This window comes from Cetorhinus maximus, chromosome 3, assembly GCF_964194155.1.
Source record: "Cetorhinus maximus chromosome 3, sCetMax3.hap1.1, whole genome shotgun sequence".
Taxonomy (NCBI): Eukaryota; Metazoa; Chordata; class Chondrichthyes; order Lamniformes; family Cetorhinidae; genus Cetorhinus; species Cetorhinus maximus.
This window is the reverse complement of record NC_135881.1, coordinates 42,075,118-42,093,628: the sequence shown is the minus strand read 5'-3', so window position 1 is coordinate 42,093,628 and position 18,511 is coordinate 42,075,118. Positions and strand designations below refer to the sequence as shown.

The 18,511-nt window shown below is 42.2% G+C and overlaps 1 protein-coding gene across 7 annotated transcripts in view; it reads right to left on the bottom strand.

Annotated features, from left to right (window-relative positions):
• Positions 1-18,511, bottom strand: part of znf438 (zinc finger protein 438) — a 217,389-nt gene that overhangs the window by 14,023 nt on the left and 184,855 nt on the right. The window lies entirely within an intron of this gene.

Here is an 18,511-nt window from a genome sequence, read left to right as displayed (position 1 = left end):
GGCTTGTATCCGCTGGAGTTTGGAAGAGTAAGGGGTGACTTGGTTAAAATATAAGATCCTGAGGGGACTTGACAGGGGCAATGTGGAAAGGATGTTTCCACTTGTGGGAGAATCTAGAACTCAGGGTCACTGTTTCAAAATAAGGGGTCCCCCATTTAGGACAGAGATAAGGACTTTTTTTTCTCTGAGGGTTGAGACACTTTGGAATTCTATTCCTCAAAAGGTAGCAGAGCTCCTTGAATACCTTTAAGGCAGAGGTAAACAGATACTTGATAAGCAAGGGGGTGAAAGGTTATCATGGTAGGCAGCAACACGAGGTTAAAATCAGATCAGCCAGGATCTTATTGAATGCTGGAGCAGGCTTGAGGGGCCGAGTGCCGTACTCCAGCTCCTAATTCATATATTTGTGTGTTCATGAGTCATACCTAGCACAAAGGAAGATGGATGTGGTTGTTGGAGGTCATATCAGTCCCAGGACATCACCGCAAAATTCCACAGGGCAGTCTCTCCAGCCCAACCATCTTCCGCTGCCTCAACAGTGACGTTCCTTCCATTTTAAGGTCAGAAGTGGGGACGTTCGCCAACGAATGCGCAATGCCCAGCATCGTTCACGACTCCCGAGACACTGAAGCAGTCAGTGTCCACAAGCAGCAGGACCTGGACAACATCCAGGCCTTGGCTGACAAGTGGCAAGCAACACTTGCGCCACACAAGTACCAAGCACTGACCATCTCCAACAAGAGAGAATCAAACCATCACCCCATGATACTCGATGGTACCACCATCGCTGAATCCCCCACCACCAACATCCTGGGGGCCACCATCGATCAGAAATAGAACCGGACCAGCCACACAAGCACTGTGTCAACAAGATGGTACAGAGGAGATTTACAGGGTTAGTTCCAGTGATGAAGGAATTTATCTACGAGGTTAGGTTGGAGAAGCTGGGGTTGTTCACCTTGCAGCAAAGGAGGTTGAGGGGAAATCTGACAGAGGTATATAAAATTATGACAGGTTTAGATAAGGTAGACAAAGAAAAGTTGTTCCCATTAGCTGATGGTATATGGATTAGAGGACACAGATTGAAGGTTTTGGACAAGAGATATGGAGGATATGAGGAAGAACTTTTTTATGCTGCAAGTGGTGATGACCTGGAACGAGGGTGGTGGAAGTGAAGACAAACAATGATTTCAAAAGTTACTTGGATAGACACTTGAGGGAAATAAACTTCTGGGGTGTGGAGACAGAAGGGGAAACAGGGTTGATTGGATGGCTCTACAGAGAGCTGGCAAAGACTTGATGGGCTGAATAGTCTCCTTCTGTGTTGTAATGACTCTACAGCTCTACGAAATGCAGAAACAATAATTTTCAATTAAACAGCGCTTACAGATAGGGCACAGATCCTCAGTCAGAGAAGGAAAGACTAGAAGGAGTGACAAGACATTGGTTAAAAGAGATGGGTTTGATGAGGTTTTAAAGATGGAAAGGCAAAGGGGTTGACTGAAGGAATTCCAGAAAACAAGGTCAATCCACTTATAGTTCTGCTGCCAGTGCAGCAAAGGAGACATACAAGAGGTCAGTGTGTTCTGGGGGGTTTATAGGACTGAAGAAGGTTTCGGCAATAAAGTAGGATGGGCCATAGGTAGATTTAAAGAGGACCAGAATCTTTAAATTTGAGGCACTGGGGAAAAGATCAGCAAGGACAAGATGATATGTGATGGAACTGGTAGGGATGGGCCTATAAGCTTGGAATGTGTATGTCCCTATATCTGGACAGTGAGGGAGAGATAGTGGAGAAAAATGAAATTGCCAAAAGTGTTGTGGTCAGTGTCAAAGGCTGCGGAGAAATTGAGAACAATGGGCTGGTGCTTTGCTCACACAGAATGCTATTGAGAGTTTGATGCAGGTTATAAACCATATATGAGGTACTCCAGCATGATCTAGAGACCCAGGGTAATGCTCTGGGGACCGGGGTGCGAATCCTACCATGGCAGATGGAGAAATTTGAATTCAATAAAAATCTGCAATTAAAAGTCTAATGATGACCATGATATCATTGTCAATTGTCGTAAAAACCCACCTGGTTCACGAATGTCCTTTAGGGAAGGAAATCTGCCGTCCTTACCTGGTCTGGCCTACTTGCGACTCTGGACTCACCAACAATGTAGTTGACTCTTAAATGCCCTCTGAACAAGGGCAATTAGGGGTCGGCAATAAATGCTGGCCTGGCCTGCGACGCCCACAACCCATGAACAAATATTAAAAAAAGATCTAGTGAGAGAAGTGAGCACATGAACGGGTAACAATAGATGGAAAGATCTTGAAGAGAATTTGAGGGTTAGATAGCTTACATTATAAATTCCCATGTCCACACTTATAATGGAATTTACTAATGTAAGTTTGTCATGCTTTAATTACACCTTCCTCCAATGGAAGTGGGAAAAACGGACACCCAAAGACTAGAAAGATGCGAAAAGTGGTTCTGGAGAAGGATGGAGCAGGTCAGTTGGAAAGAATACAAGAGCAATGAAAACATTCTCAGGATGGTTAAAAAGGAAAGATCGTTAACAATCATCAAAAAAAGGCAACAAGGTTGGATTGGTCATATTAAAAGTTTGCTGAAGGAAGTTATTGAAGGAAGATTAGAGATGACGTTAGACAACTTGGGAGGCATTCCTACCCCCCACCCCCCAAAATATACTTAATTTATAAAAGTACATTACAAAACATTTCAACTTGAAAATGAGAGAAAGTGCCATAAAATTTGACTTGTCTCTATACATATGTTCCACTCCGAGATGCCTAGATACAATTGTAATTCTCTTGATATTAACAATATGCATTTCATGTCAGGCATACAGCCTAGGGGCAAACTTGGTAGGTTTCTAAAGAGGAAAATGCAAGGCCACGAGGAGTGGAGAAGTGGAAAAATGAACAGAGGACCTGCACTTAGGCAGATCACCACAATATAGTGAGCACAGGCTCTGGTGGGATTGTGTAATCACAGCATGGTTGGTTCGCACATGAAATTTCAATCATAAATGTGGACATTGGAATTAATATTAAAACATTAAAAGTGATAATTAATGCCCTTAATTTTAAGTGGGTATAGAATTATGTTAATGAGTCCTGCTCTAAACCTTCCCGTGGCCTCTGCTTTAACCAAGACTACATTTTGTCTTGACTCCTCATTTTCATTCTCAACAGGTGATCGGCTAGCAATATATAAATGTAGTATTATTCGGGGTGGATGCCTTCCATCAAAATTGTGCTGATGTGGGGAATGACCATTTTCTATATAAACCTATTTTTCATCTACTCATATCACTAATTCCTGCACTGTTTTACCATCTTCTCTTGTTTTTATTCCAGATTAGACTAGGCCACCCACCACGTTAGCTATTCGCGCATTCTTTGCCTCTTTAACGTCTTCATTCTCTTTTTTAATGCTTCTTCCAGTAATTATATTTAAAATATACCTCTGCCATCTAAATATCTCCTGCTTTCCTTTAAGTTCAGTTGCAGGCCATTTCACCATATTAATTTTCTTTTTGTTTTTGCTGCAATGTTCATTTTTTTTCAGCTCTGATGAACGACTGTAACCAAAATTTTAAAATGTCTATTTTCTCCAGATACTGACACACCTGCAGTGTGCTTCCAGCATTTTGTTTTAGCTGCAGAAGCTGGTTAAAAAGGCAACATAGATAAAGAGACCAACAGACTTTAAAAAAGTTCTCAATATTAGGTAGAAGGGATCAAGTTATTCTATTCTCTCCCCTTCTCTCGAGGGCCTCTGCACATGAGTCATCACCATCCTTGGCCTGCTAGAATGCATTGCAGATCAAATTCTTTAGCCCATGTTAACACACAGCTTCGTTATGTACCAACAGGTAGTGCACAGTAATAACCCAGAGCAATATCTCCTCTGAATTTTCCTCTCTGCCTTTTAGAAAAGCATCCCTTCATTCTGACTTCGGTGTCACATAGGCTGGGAATCATCTGGGTAAGTACATGCACAAATCCAAATCAATGTTCTCAAAGTTTAAACCATTAGACCATTTCAACATGCAACTTGTCATTGGAATTACTATTTTTTTGGTTAGGAAGCCTGAAAGCGCAGCAAAAAGAATGTCAACGTCACAGTCTCAGGATCAAATCTGCTACATTTTTTACCTACAGTTTATCTTATGAAAGGCAAGAAACATTAAATTAAGACTTTGATCTGAGGCTTTATTTCAATACCGAGGAAACTGCTTGGTGTAAGGTAAATAAGATTAGAGCGGTAAATGCGTGGCTCAAAGCTGGCGTGGGAAAATGGGTTCCAATTCATGGGGCACCGGCACTAGTACTGGGGAAGGAGAGAGCTGTTCCATTGGGATGGGCTTCATTTGAACCATGCTGGGACCAGCATTCTGGCAAATCGTATAACTTAGTGGGAGGGGAGGGTTCAATTGAAGGGAAGTTTATAAACTCAAAAAAAAACGAGAGCACAGAGGTGCAGGGTAGTGAAGAGGCGAATGATAATCAAAGTGTCACACGAAGGGGCAGAAAATATAAGCAGAAGAGTGCAGCAGAACCTAGAACCAGAATGAGTAATAATGGTAAAAACTCAAAGCCTAAGGCCCTTTATCTGAATACAGGGCAGCATTTGTAACAAGATAGATGAGTTGACGGCACAAATAGAAATAAATGAATATGACTTGATAGCTATTACAGAGACGTGGTTGCAGGGTGACCAAGACTGGCAACTCAATATTCAAGGGTATTCGACATTCTGGAAAAATAGGCAGAAAGGAAAGGAGGTGGGGTAGCTTTGCTAACAAAGGAAGGTACCAGTGCAGTGCTGAGTAGTGATATAGGTGCAATAGGTCGTGATGTGGAATCAGTTTGGGTGGAAATAAGGATTAACAAGGGGAAGAATTCATGGGTGGGAGTCGTATATAGGCCCCTGCAGAGTTGCCTCACTGCAGAACAAAGTATAAATCGGGAAATGATGGAGGTGTGTAAGAAGGGCGTGAGAGACTGACTGCCCCTGACACCAAGGCCGCATTTGACCAAGTGTGGCATCAAGGAGCCCTAGCAAAACTGGTGTCAGCTCTCCACTGCTTGGAGTCATACCTCACACAAAGGAAGGTAGTTCTGGTTGTTGTTGGTCATCTAAGCTCCAGGATGTCACTGCAAGAGTTCCTCAACATGGTGTCCTCGGACCAACCATCTTCAGCTGCTTCATCAATGACTTTCCCTCCATCATAAGGTCAGAAGTGGGGAAGTTCGCTGATGATTGCTCAATGTTCAGCACCATTCACGGCTCCTCTGATACTGAAGCAGTCCATGTCCAAATGCAGCAAGACCTGGACAATATCCAGGCTTGGGCTGACAAGTGGCAAGTAACATTCATACCACACAGGTGTTAGGCAATGACCATCTCCAACAAGAGAGAATCCAACCATCGCTCCTTGATGTTCAATGGTATTATCATCACTGAATCCCCCACTATCAACATCCTGGGGGTTACCATTGACCAGAAACTGAACTGGACTAGCCATATAAATACTATGACTACAAGAGCAGGTCAGAGGCTCGGAATCACGTAGCGAGTAACTAACCTCCTGACTCCCCAAAGCCTGTCCACCATCCATAAGGCACAGGTCAGGAGTGTGATGGAATACTCCCCACTTGCCTGAACGAGTGCAGCTCCCACAACACTCAAGGAGCTTGACACTGTCCAGGACAAAGCAGCCCGCTTGATTGGCACTACATCCACAAACAGTCACTCCCTCCACCGCCGACACACAGTAGCAGCAATGTGTACCACCTACAAGATGCACTGTGGGAATTCACCAAGGCTCCTTCGACAGCATTTTCCAAACCCACGACCACTACCATCTGGAAGGACAAGGGCAGCAGATAGATGGGAGCACCACCACCTGGAAGTTCCCCTCCAAGTCACCCACCATTCTGACTTGGAAATATATCACCGTTGCTTCACTGTCACTGGGTCAAAATCCTGGAACTCCTAACAGCACTGTGGGTGTGCTTATACCACATGGACTGCAGCAGTCCAATAAGGCAGCTCACCACCACCTTCTCAAGGGCAAGTGGGGACGGGCAATAAATGCTGGCCCAGCTAGCGAATTGCCTTGGGTGATTTTAATCTGCATATTGACCAGACAAATCAGATTGGAAAGAGTAACATGGAAGACGAATTTGTAGATTGCATCAGGGGTTGTTTCTTAGAGCAATACATTGCAGAACCTACCTGGGAACAGGCTATTTTAGATCTAGTAATGTGTAATGAGGTGGGATTAATAAGAGATATCGCAGTTAAGGATCCTCTGGGGGTAGCGATCACAATACGGTAGAATTTCAAATTCGCTTTGAGAGCAAGCAACTCGGGTCTCAAACCAGTGTCCTCAACTTAAATAAGGGGAATTACAGAGGTATGAAAAAAGAGTCGTCTAAAGCGGCTGGGAAAATAGACTAAGGGGGAGGTCAGTGGATGAGCAGTGGCAGACATTTAAGCAGATATTTCATAATGCTCAGCAAAAATTTATCCTGGTCAAAAAGGAGGACTCGATGAGAAGGATAAACCACCCGTGGTTAACAAAGGTGGTCAAGGAGAGTATTCAATCAAAAATCTAAGGCATACAAAGTGATAGGCCTGAGGATTGTGAATTTTTTAGGAGCCAGCAGTGGATGACTAAAAAGCTAATAAAGAGGGAGAAAATTGATTATGAAAGTAAATTGGCAATAAATATAAAAACAAACAGTAAGAGCTTCTACAGGCTTCCCTTCCACGATTGGTGCAGGAGAATCTAGTGGACAGGAACAACAGTGTTATGACTGTTTTATTAATTTCCTTTTGTTTTGCTGAAAAGAGGGCAAGTGAACATAAGAACTTAAGAAATAGGAACAGGAGTAGACCATTTGGCCCCTTGAGTCTGCTCCACCATTCAATAAGATAGTGGCTGATCTTCTTGTGTTTTGATTTCCACATTTCAATCTAACCCCAATAACCTTTGATTCCTTTGCCTAACAAGAATCTATCTACCTCTGCCTTAAAAATATTCAATGACCACCTTCTGAGGTAGAAAATTCCAAAGTTGCACAACCCTCAGAGAAAAAATTTCTCCTCATCTCTGTCCTAAAAGGGCAATCTCTAATTTTAAAACAGTGCCCCCTAGTTCTGGACTCACCCACAACAGGAAACATCCTTTCCACGGCCACCTTGTCAAGGCCGTTCAGAATCTTGTATACTTCAATCACCGGCACTCTTCTAAACTCCAGTGGAAGCAGGCCCAGTTTGTCCAACCTTTCCTCATAAGAAAACCCACTTATTCCAGATATCAATCTAGTAAACCTTCTTTGAACTGCCTCCAATGCATTTACATCCTTCCTTAAATAAGGAGACCAAAGCTGCACACAGCATTCAAGGTGCGGCCTCACCAATGCCCTGTATAACTGAAGCATAACATCTTTACTTTTATGTTCAATCCCTCTCATAATAAGGGATAGCATTCCATTAGCTTTCTTAATTAATTGCTGTACCTGCATACTAACTTTTTGTGACTCATGTACTAGAACACCTAGATCCCTCTGCACCTCAGAATTGTGCAGCCGTTCCCCATTTAAGTAGTATTCGGCTTTTTTGTTCTTCCTGCCAAAGTGAACAACTTAACATTTTCCCACATTAAATACTGTTTGCCAGATCTTTGCCCACTCACTTAACCTATCTATATCCATTGCAACCTCTTCACAACATACTTTCCTACCTATCTTTGGAAGAAAGGAAGAACGATCTGTAAAATTTTCCGTATCTGTTGAGAACACTGGGACTGCCCATCATCCTTATGGATCATTTAAAAACGCATACAAGAAAATATAAGTAATAAGATTATTTCAAACCATTATTAGATTTAGTGATAATGGATGACTGCTGTCTCAACACTTAGGAAGGGGGAAGCTATAGCCACACAGACTACGTAGACTGGGAAAGAGGGGCTGTCAAAGAAACAAGACTTGCATTTATATAGCACTTTACACAACTACCAAATACCCTAAAGTGTTTTAAATCGCTGAAGCACTTTTTGCAGTGCAATGACTGCTGTAAGAAACATTGCAGTCAATATGTGTGCAGCAAACTCCCCCAAACAGCAATATGATAATGGCCAGACAATTTGTTTTTGTGATGTTGATTGAGAGATAAATATTGACCAGGATACCAGGGATGTCTCCCTTGTTCTTCGAAATAGTACCGCAGGATCTTTTACATTCACCCAAGCAAACAGATTGTGCCTCAGTTTAATATTTCATCCAATAAACAGCACTCTCTCAGTAACGAGGTGGAGTGTTAGTCTTGATTTTTGTACTCATGCCCTGAAGCGAGACTCGAACCTACAACCTCGTGATTCAGAAGCAAGAGAGTCACAAGTGACACTCAAAGAATTTAAAAGCACTGCATAAGTTTAAGAGGTTGAGCAGTGCAAATAGGAAAAAAAGCTGCATCTACATAGCAGACATGCAAAACCAAGGACAAAAGTTAAATGTGAGCAAAGTAAAAAATGTCAACTAGAATTAATTCTGCTTCTGAAAAGTTAGCTTTTGGAGTTCATGTCATAGGAGATATAATATGTCAATTTTTCTGATGCTGGTGGCAGACAATCTAATGTTTTATTTTGAAGGTGCTTAACTAAATTTTTTAAAACCATTTTTCACCTTGACAGCACATCAGTCACGCCAAGACGACAAATGCCTGAACCACTTCAGGCCAAACAGTGTTGTTCTAATCAGTCATCAGGAAAAAAGATGAGCTCAGGTGTGGTTCTCCCTTCAATTTTCCTTCCTTCAGTGATCAGAACTTCCTCACATCATAGTGACACTGCTGAAATCAGAAACTGACGGGAGGTAGTGAACCTGTATCCTACCACAATCTGGCACTAATATTCTTAGACATGAAACATAATTTTTTTTGAAGTGTGTATGGATATAATCAGTGATGCCATCTCAAATGACATCATTCACACATTGTGTTGACAAGCAACACTGAAAAGGTTTGCCAAACACTTTCCAATGCTCTTTAAATAAACGCTAAATCATGTAGCTCTGTCATGGGGCACAAGGATTTTCTTTAGGATTATAAAAATGGGAGAAAAAGACACCTCAAAGTAATTGAGATAAAAACAGAAGTGGTCAGCAAAAAAACTCAGTTTATCCCCTTCCATCCCCACCTAATGAATTTTGTGCTCAGTACAACATTGAATTCTTCTTCCATTGCCTTTGCCCCCGTGCTTACTTCTTTGGGCAGGAGTCCTCCCCCAGCTTAACGGACCCATTCCCCTGTCTCCAATACTCTCCCTCCGCCTGGACACTTCACTCTGGTCTCTTACCCACTCTTGACCTTCTCACTGAGAGCTGTCTTATTTTCTCTGCTCCAGTCACCCACTCTAACCAGTCCGTCTGAACTTGCTGAATTCCATTCTTTTGGGTCCAGCCCTGATTTTGTTATCAAAACTATTGACAAGGGCAGTGCTGTTGTTGTTTGGCATACTGACCTCTACCTTGCAGAGGCTGAGTGCCAACTCCCAGACACTTCTTCCTACCTCCACCCGGACCATGACCCCACCACCGAACATCAAGCCATTGTTTCCAGGACTGTTACTGATCTCATTTCATCTAAGAGATCTTCCCTCCACAGTTTCCCACCTTATATTCCCCCAACCCTGAACAGCCCGCTTCTACCTCCTTCCCAAAATCCACAAACAGCACTGTCCTGGTAGACTCATCATCTCAGCCTGTTCCTTCCTCATTGAACTTATTTCTTCCTATCTTGGCTATTTTTTCCCCTTGTCTAGTCTCTTCCCACCTTCATTGTGATTCTTGACGCCCTACTTCAACAATTTCCAGGTTCCTGGCCCCATCCATCTCCTCTTCACTATGGACGTCCAATCCCTCGACACCACCACCCCCACCAGGAAGGTCTAAGGGCTCTCTGCTTTTTCCCTGAACGGAGACATGAACAATCCCCATCCACCACCACTCCCTTTCACCTGGCTGAACCTGGTCTCTCACTGAACAATTTCTCCTTTAACTTATCTCATCTCCTCCAAATAAAAGGTGCTGTTATGGGTACCCACATGGTTCCTAGTTATGTCTGTCTTTTTGTTGGGTATGTGGAACATTCCTTGTTCTAGTCCTACTTGGGCCCCCTCCAACAACTCTTTTTTCTGGTATATCAACGACTGCATCGTTGCCTTTTCCTGCCGTTGTCCAGAACTGGAAAAATTCATCCATTTTGCATTCAATTTCCGTCCTTCTCTCACCTTCACATGATCCATCTCTGACACTTCCCTTCCTATCCTCAACTTCTCTGTCTCTATTTCTGGGGATAGACTGTCTACCAATATTCATTGTAAGCCCGCTGATTCCCACAGTTACTTCGACTATACCTCCTCACACCCTGTTTTCTGTAAGAACTCTATCCCATTCTCCCAGTTTCTCCATCTCCATCGCATCTGTTCTGATGATGGCACCTTTCACAACAGCACTTCTGACATGTCTTCCTTTATCCTCAACCTAGGATCTACTCCCCACTGTGATTGACAGGACTCTCAACTGAGTCCGACCCATTTCCCACACTTCTGCCCTCCCAGATTCATGATAGGGTTCCCCTTGTCCTCACTTTCTCCACCAACCTCCGCATTCAAAGGATTATCCTCCACCATTTCTGCCAACTCCAGCATGATGCTACCACCAAACACATCATCCCCTCCCCTTTCGTCATTCCAAAGGGATTGCCCCCTCCACAACACCCCAGTCCACTCTTATATCACCCCCAAGATCTTATCTCCTTCCTTCAGCACCTTCCTGTGCAACTGCAGGAGGTGTAACACCCGCCCCTTCACCTCCTCCCTCCTCACCATCCAAGGCCCCAAACACTCCTTCTAGGTGAAGCAGCGATTTACTTGTGCTTCTTTCAATTTAGTCCACTGTATTTGCTGCTTACAATGCGGTCTCCTCTACTTTGGGGAGGCCAAACGCAGACTGAGTGACCACTTTGCAGAACAGCTCCATTCAGTCCGCATGACCCTGACCTCCCAGTCACTTGCAGTTTCAATGCACCACCACCTTGCCCTCATGCTCACGTTTCTGCCCTTGGCCCTGCTGCTATGTTCCAGTGAAGCCCAAAGCAAACTTGAGGAACAGCACCTCATTGCCCAAATAGGTACTCTACAGCCTTCTGGACTCAACATGGAGTTCAACAACTTCAGATCATGAACTCTGTTCTCCATTTTGTATTTCCTTCCCTTAGTGCCAGTCTGCATCTTGTTCCCATGTTTTGCTTTTAGACAGCACTGACCTTTATTCTGCTACTAACACATTTGGCTATTTTGCTTTCAACCAATGTTGACCTTTATTCTGCTATTAACACTTACTCTGGACCAACGCTTTGTTCCTTTACTACTATCAATCCACTCTCTCTGCCTTTTGTTCCATGACGTCTTTGTAATTTAATCTCCCTCGCCCTCTAACCTATCATTGATCTTCCCTTTTTGTTCCACCTGCTCATCACCCCGCCAACTTATGCAACAGCATAAAACCCATCACATTTTTGCCCCTCTTCAGTTCTGAAGAGAGTCATATTGGACTCGCAACATTCATTCTGTTTCCCTCTCCAAGATGCTGCCAGACCTGCTGAGTTTTTCCAGCACTTTCTATTGTTATTTCAGATCTTCAGCATCTGCAATATTTTGCTTTTATTAAAGTAGTTGAGGTCTGGGCTGGGATAAATTTGCAACCTCCCAAATTTAGTATGCTGCTTACTCTGTCAAGGTTTGCACATGAAACATGACCATTTGAGCCAAGTACCAGAATGCTGATGGTGCCTGTGGAAATGTACATCAGCTCAGGTTACAGCTTTCAGGAAAGGAAGGGATTAGGGATGAGAAAAGAGCCTTTTTAAAGAAGAAACATTTAAACACAACGTGGAAAACTATTTTTAAGAAATGCGGTCAGAACTCCGATAACTCGTATCACAATTTATAATCGGACTTGCTGGCAAATTTGGGAGCGCTGTATTCTACAGTGCATTCCCCACAGATTCGATATAATCTACTCTGCTGAACAAAGTACATGTTGGTTTGGAATGGGAAAGGAATTTGTCTTTTTTCTACAGCTTACCTCAGCTACTTTTTTATAACACAGTGAACCTGACACTCATTAAACACCAGCTTAAAGCTTATCAAAAACGTTTAGTGAAGAAAAAGTGTGCATTAATATTTTGCGTCAGAAGTTTATTACTTTTAACAAGGATTTCTATTCCAGAGATTACACAGAAATTGGAGCAAGAAACCTCAGTGTCATGTTGGAGTACCAAAGTTGACTCTCAGGCTTGTGTCCACAATTTCCCCTGTAGCAATCATATGGCTTCAGTTGGGCAGGACAGCAGACACCTCACTAAATAAGCAGGGAGATGAGATGTATAAAGTAATATAAACAAATGACTAGGAGCGCCTTGCTCTTTTACATGGTTGAAACAACTACGCTGAGTGTAAGACAGACCAAAAATTCCACTGGTGTTAAGTAATACTAAGCAATGGCTTCAATTAACTAGATTAACATTTAGAATCAAAAGTGCTTGCACAATTTTAAAAAATTATTTAACAGTTAATTTCAAGATTTTGGTTGAAATAACTGACTTTTCCTTTTTGGCTATGTTCTCCAAAAAATAAGTGACAACATTAATCTTTGCCTACAGTAGTTGAGGTGTCACAAATCTCCTGAGCTCCCATAGACTGGGGAGGGATTTAAGGAGAAACCAGCCAGGTTTCCCATTTATAACAGCTATCCAGGGATCCCTGCTGGAAAATGCTGAGTTCAGTTGAGGGCAGCACCATTCTTGGCTGCGTTAACCCCATGGTGGTTAGTCCGACAGCACTCACTACAGGCTCAATATCAAGGAGAGGAGTGCAATTGTGGAGAGGGGTGCCTTTTTTAAAAAAACAAGTTACCTCTCAAGCATTGCCACTCTCGATGGCCCAACATGGCAGCCTATCTCACTCAGCAGCACCCACGGTCACCTAGTGTTGGCCTGGACTTTTTATATACAACACTCACTTCAAAAAAAATCCTAGGGGAAGAACCTGGGTGATAGTTATTAAAATTCTCCAGAATTCACTTTTAGTACATTAATATACATAAAAGAGGACTTGTATTCTTTGAAATGGTACAAAGTGCTCAGTGTAAAACCCAGGGATTATTTGTTTACTCACGCACTTGGATAGCGTGCACAAGATGAATAGCCATTTGAAGCTGATTTGCTAAAAGTATCTTACTCTAAAGCCAGTCCGTTGGCTCACAGCCAAAATATCACAACAGAAGTTCAGCAGTCAACATCCAGATGCACGTTCTCGTCGAAGATCCACTTCAAGATACTTATCCTAGCCTTCAAAATCCCTCCATTGTCTGAACTGTGCCCTATTGCATTGATTTCTTCCAGCTGCTAGGCTTGCATCCTCCAATGCTGGGTGGCTCTTCCCTTCCCACTGCCTCTGCTCCATTGCTAAGATGTTGCTTTGGCCACTATGTCCCAAGGTCCTGGAATTCAGTCCTTCAGTACCTGCACTATGTAGTCTCTTTGCCTGCTTTCAGAAATGTCTTAAAGATTGTTCTCCTCTCCTGTGCTTTCACCCATTCCTAACCCTTCCAACCTCGTTTGATAACCACTTTTCTGTTCAATGCCCCATGAAGTGCTCTAGTATCTCTCTCGATGTGAAAGAGATGCTAGCTTGATGAAATTTAAAAAGGAAATGAGTTTTAAGACCAATTGAAATTAACTGGTGGTACTCAACAGGATGTCGTTTTTCAGATAACTTATCTTGACATCATGATTGAAACAAAACAAAATCAAGTTAAAAATTTGAGATTCTCTATTTTCACACTCTCGAGATCAAGGAATAGACAGATTATGTTCTCCCTGGGCTCAAGATGACTCGCCTTCACACTTCCCTTCCACCTCTGTAGGAAAATGTTCAGCCTCTGCTCAAGACCTCACTGATAGTTTGGCTAAGACAGGTAACTTTCACGGTGCAAAGGGGCGAGGAGACTAAGCACAAACCCACATCCTGCTACTACACTAACATTATCACATCAACAAGTTAAACTATTGGATGATCAAAAAAGTCCAAATATTCAAAGCCTACATCTCATTCCCAGTAATGTTGGCCATTCCTTGGAGAATTGGGGGGGGGCGGGTACATTAAGCAGACTTTTTGGGACTGAAATCACACAAATGACACCACATGCACTTTCCAATGAGTGGGTGATGCCTGGGTTAAGATTAGCCAACTCATCGCAGATTGAACCTTGGACTTTGCTGATCTGTGTGACTCAGTATCATACCATGCAGTGCATTTGCCCACTATACTATCAGAAATGCCTGACAGCATTAATTGCACTTTAAACCAAGAGTTAATCAGAATCTCTCAAATAGGATGGTAGCTTAGTGGTTCTGGACTGACAACCCAGCATGCTTAAATCCAGATTTCATTATTGTGAAATCGAATCAAACTTGGATTGACAAGTAGCAATAACATTCTGGGTGCATTGGATTACATGGAATATATGGCCATTCAGCCCAACCAGTCCTTCCTAGAGTTTTGGCTCCACACAAGCCTCCTCCTGTCTTTTCTCATCTAAATCCATTAGTGTAGCCCTTTATTGCCTTCTTCCTCATATGCTTACCTAGCCTCCCCTTAAATACATCTGTATTATTGACTTCAACCATTCCCTGTGGAAGTGAGTTCCGCTCTTTGGGTAAAGTAGTTTCTTCTGAATACTCTATTGAATATCTTGGTTAGTACCTTATATTGATGGCCTCAAGTTATGCTCTTCCTCAAAAGTGGAAACATTCTCTCTGCATCCACTCTATCAAAACCTTTCATAAGTTTAAGGACCTCCATAAGGAATCTAATTTTGACAGAATTTTATTATTGTTGGAGATTTTTAATTTTCCTCTCTATTTCACTTTTCATACAATTTTAAATTGAATTAAATATTCCAATTTATACTTCTTGGTTTAGCCTCTACTTGGCTCAGTCAGGATTCTTCAATCTGATTGGTTGAAAAGACATGCTGTTACCTGCCTTGTTTACTCAGGTCCCAGATCCCCTGTAGAAGGCACAACACTGAAGTTCTCTCAAAATACCACAAATTGTTGCACAAAAGTCAGCAAAAAGTCTATGGGCTGCAGTCAGCCCAATGAACAGCAAATGCCATTCCTTTGTTACTGACCACAAAATAAGTGCCAATAAGTTACACATGCAATATATGGGCCACCAGCAGATATCCATGCCTACATTTTGAAGCACTGATCAGATTGTTTACATTGAATGTGCCAATTTTTGTTTCATTTTTAGCTGTATTGTGCATATGTAATTTACGCCCCTCCCCATCTCGCCCATCAAAAACGGTTCAGAGTGCCCTCGTTATTTGGTGTAAAGTTAGCAGACAGAACTTTGCAATTTCATTATGCATCTGGTGTATGACAATGGGACAAAAGCCTCCTCGCAAAGTTATAAGGGTCCTATGGGAAATAAATTAGTGGACTCCCAATTCACACCAATAAACTGCTCATAATTTGATGGAAACCTTGTTCAGAATCTTTGAGGGTGACTGGAGTACAAAGAGGAAAGTTTACACCACAGTCAACAAAGGTGCTCTTTTGGACATTAGGGAAAAAGTGGGGGAGCTTTATTTTCCAAGCAACCATTTTACATCTGGAATTACTCCATGGTTGCAATGATTATTCCACCAGGCGAACAAGTTTTTAAAAAATACTTTAGTGAACATTTAAGGTTCATAGCAAAGAATAAAAGATCTTCAAAAAAGTGCATATAGCATACAATAAAGCACTGTCATCAGCTCCAGTTAGGGTTGTCAATTCCGGCTGGACAGATTCTGGGAGATGTTGGCAAAAGTGACATCACAGAAAGCAGGTGGGGTGGCGCAAGTAGGTTCTAAGGAAGCACAAGAGAGGAAAACAGATCTCTGGAGAAAGGTTCCTATTGTGAATCTCCCTGTTTTAACAAAGTGGGAAATAAATGCATTTTATGAGTAGACTTGAGAATTCAACATTGTCCCAATCATTGCAGCTAGCAATAATGGCAGGATTTCAATGAATTGCCCCAAGGTTCATATTGTCCTAAAGTGGAAACTTTAAAAACAAACAAGCAAATACTTGTAATTCCTGCCTTGGTTAAAATCCCATGAACATCAATGCTTTCCTCCCCCAAAATAAAATCCTATTAGGATCAGCTTCTACTCAAAATGCAAAGAGTGAGAGGCTCGTTCCACCCTATCAGCGCTGTAGATTTACATTGATTCTGAGGGCAGACACACGTTGAAACAATTGAAGATGCTTTGCGGTGCTGTCTGTCCCTGGAACACCCGATAAAGAAATAATCAGACACTTACCAGTACTATTAGACTAGGTTTCCCTTGCAGCAGTGCTTGCTCCTAGTTTTATCTCATTCGCACTTCAAGGCTCAGTGCCGGTGGGAAAACAGGCAGCGCAGCGAAATTTGTGAGCGCAGTACGCGTAAGCTTACATTTTATGTCATGATGCTGCAAACACAATCAGATCACTCTTTTCAATGAATGCTAACTGGCCAGATTTTGTACAAATTAGGAGCATTATTTGCTTGAAATATTGTTTTAAAATCTCCTGGGTTGCTTTCACTCGCCGCCTGGAGATCGATGTCAAATCCAGTAGGCTACCAGCGTTTCCAGGAGGGTTGGCAACCCTAATTCCCATCACATACATAATCCACATAGTGCATTTTCCTGCTGTCTCAGCTGGTCTTAAGGTTGATACCCGGTTGGTCTGGAGTTGGTTGCTTTTGGTACAGAAGGATTTGGCCATTGTAATTGACCTAACTGCCTATTACTTAAGGGAAAGGAGAAAAACAAACATGTCCAGTAACTACTGCTAGTAGCATACTTGGCAAGGACAGGATCAGACCTGCTGTTCAATAGCATACATTACTAAATGTATAGGGCTCACACGAGAAGAATTCCCGCTCCATCAAGGTGCCAGAGGGCAATTGGCAATAGTGAGACTGTAGTACGGAAATTAGTCAACATCTCAAGATAGTAGAGGAGAGGGGATAATTTGGAAGAAAATTTACGTAGTCGCTAATAATGTTTGCAGCAATGGCAAGGTTGCATAATCCACATAAAGCTTAGCAGAAAACTGATGCAACAGGGCTATTTATCAATGCCCTTTCCAACATGATGATGCAGTTCAGGAGGGGGAAAAACATCATTGAAATATGTCACCGTACATAGAAAACCTTAAATATTTGCCCATCTTTTAGCATGTGACCACCACACATTAATAACCGCTTTCACATATTGCTACATTCTTGCAATTGTTCACTCAAATCCAAACAAAACTGCACTACACCTAGGCACGGTGGAACTGAGGCTTGATGAGCAGACAGACACAAGTAAATCTGTATTGACTTCACAGGCAACTTCATATTGCAGCATGTCTTGTTTTTGTTAGCAGAACTTTCCTAGTGTAAATAGAACTTCTGAGACACATGAGAGTATTTTGATGGGTCAGAAAGAAACACTACCATGTTCTCAATTGTTGCAATGAGCGCAAGGCTTCATCAGAGCTTGTGATCAAGTCAACTGTTCAACAAGCACTACAGTTCACATCTGTAGTCATTGCTTCCAATCCTGGGCAAACTGAGAAAAGGTGCATGGTGCATTTAAAAGAAGTCTCTGTAAAATGAGGACAATGTTTGTAATAACACAAACCCATCAAACATCAATGCACCCCAAACAACATATACAATACAAATAATGCAGGTGTTGACCTTTATTTGATAGATTTTTATTCTAGAATCATTATGGCAGGAGGCTGGACTTTTACTTTTCTCCTTGCTCTGGATTTCTCCTCCCCTGATGTTTACCCTCAAATTCTTCACCCAAATAGCCATTCTTCATATATGAGCCAAACTGCTGAGTGTTGACAGACTATTCGACTGTGAACAGCATTAGAATTGAGACTAACACTGCCCCACATATGTGTTGCCAGCAAATGTGACAGGATAATGATCAGGAACAGGAAAATTGCCAGATTTGACCTCACCAGCCCAGAGATATCAATGCCAACCATAGACCATTACCTTCACTCAGCCCATTCATCACAGAGCAGGAATCAAATTCTTTCTCATCTCCATACGTTATCTTCAGTGGAGGAGAAGGAAGCATTCTCAGAAAAATTAGAAAATTCTAGTATGTACTTAGCACAAAGGTCAGCCATAGAGAACATACAACCTAGATTCACCAATATTTGAAACTCATTTTATTAGGAGGGGCTTGAAATAGTGAGACTATTTCCACGAGAGTAGAGAAGACTAAGAAGAGTTACTAAAGGTTTTTAAAATTATCAACGGTCCTGATAAATTTAAGAGGGAAAGGGCAACTGGTAATGAGGAGTCTT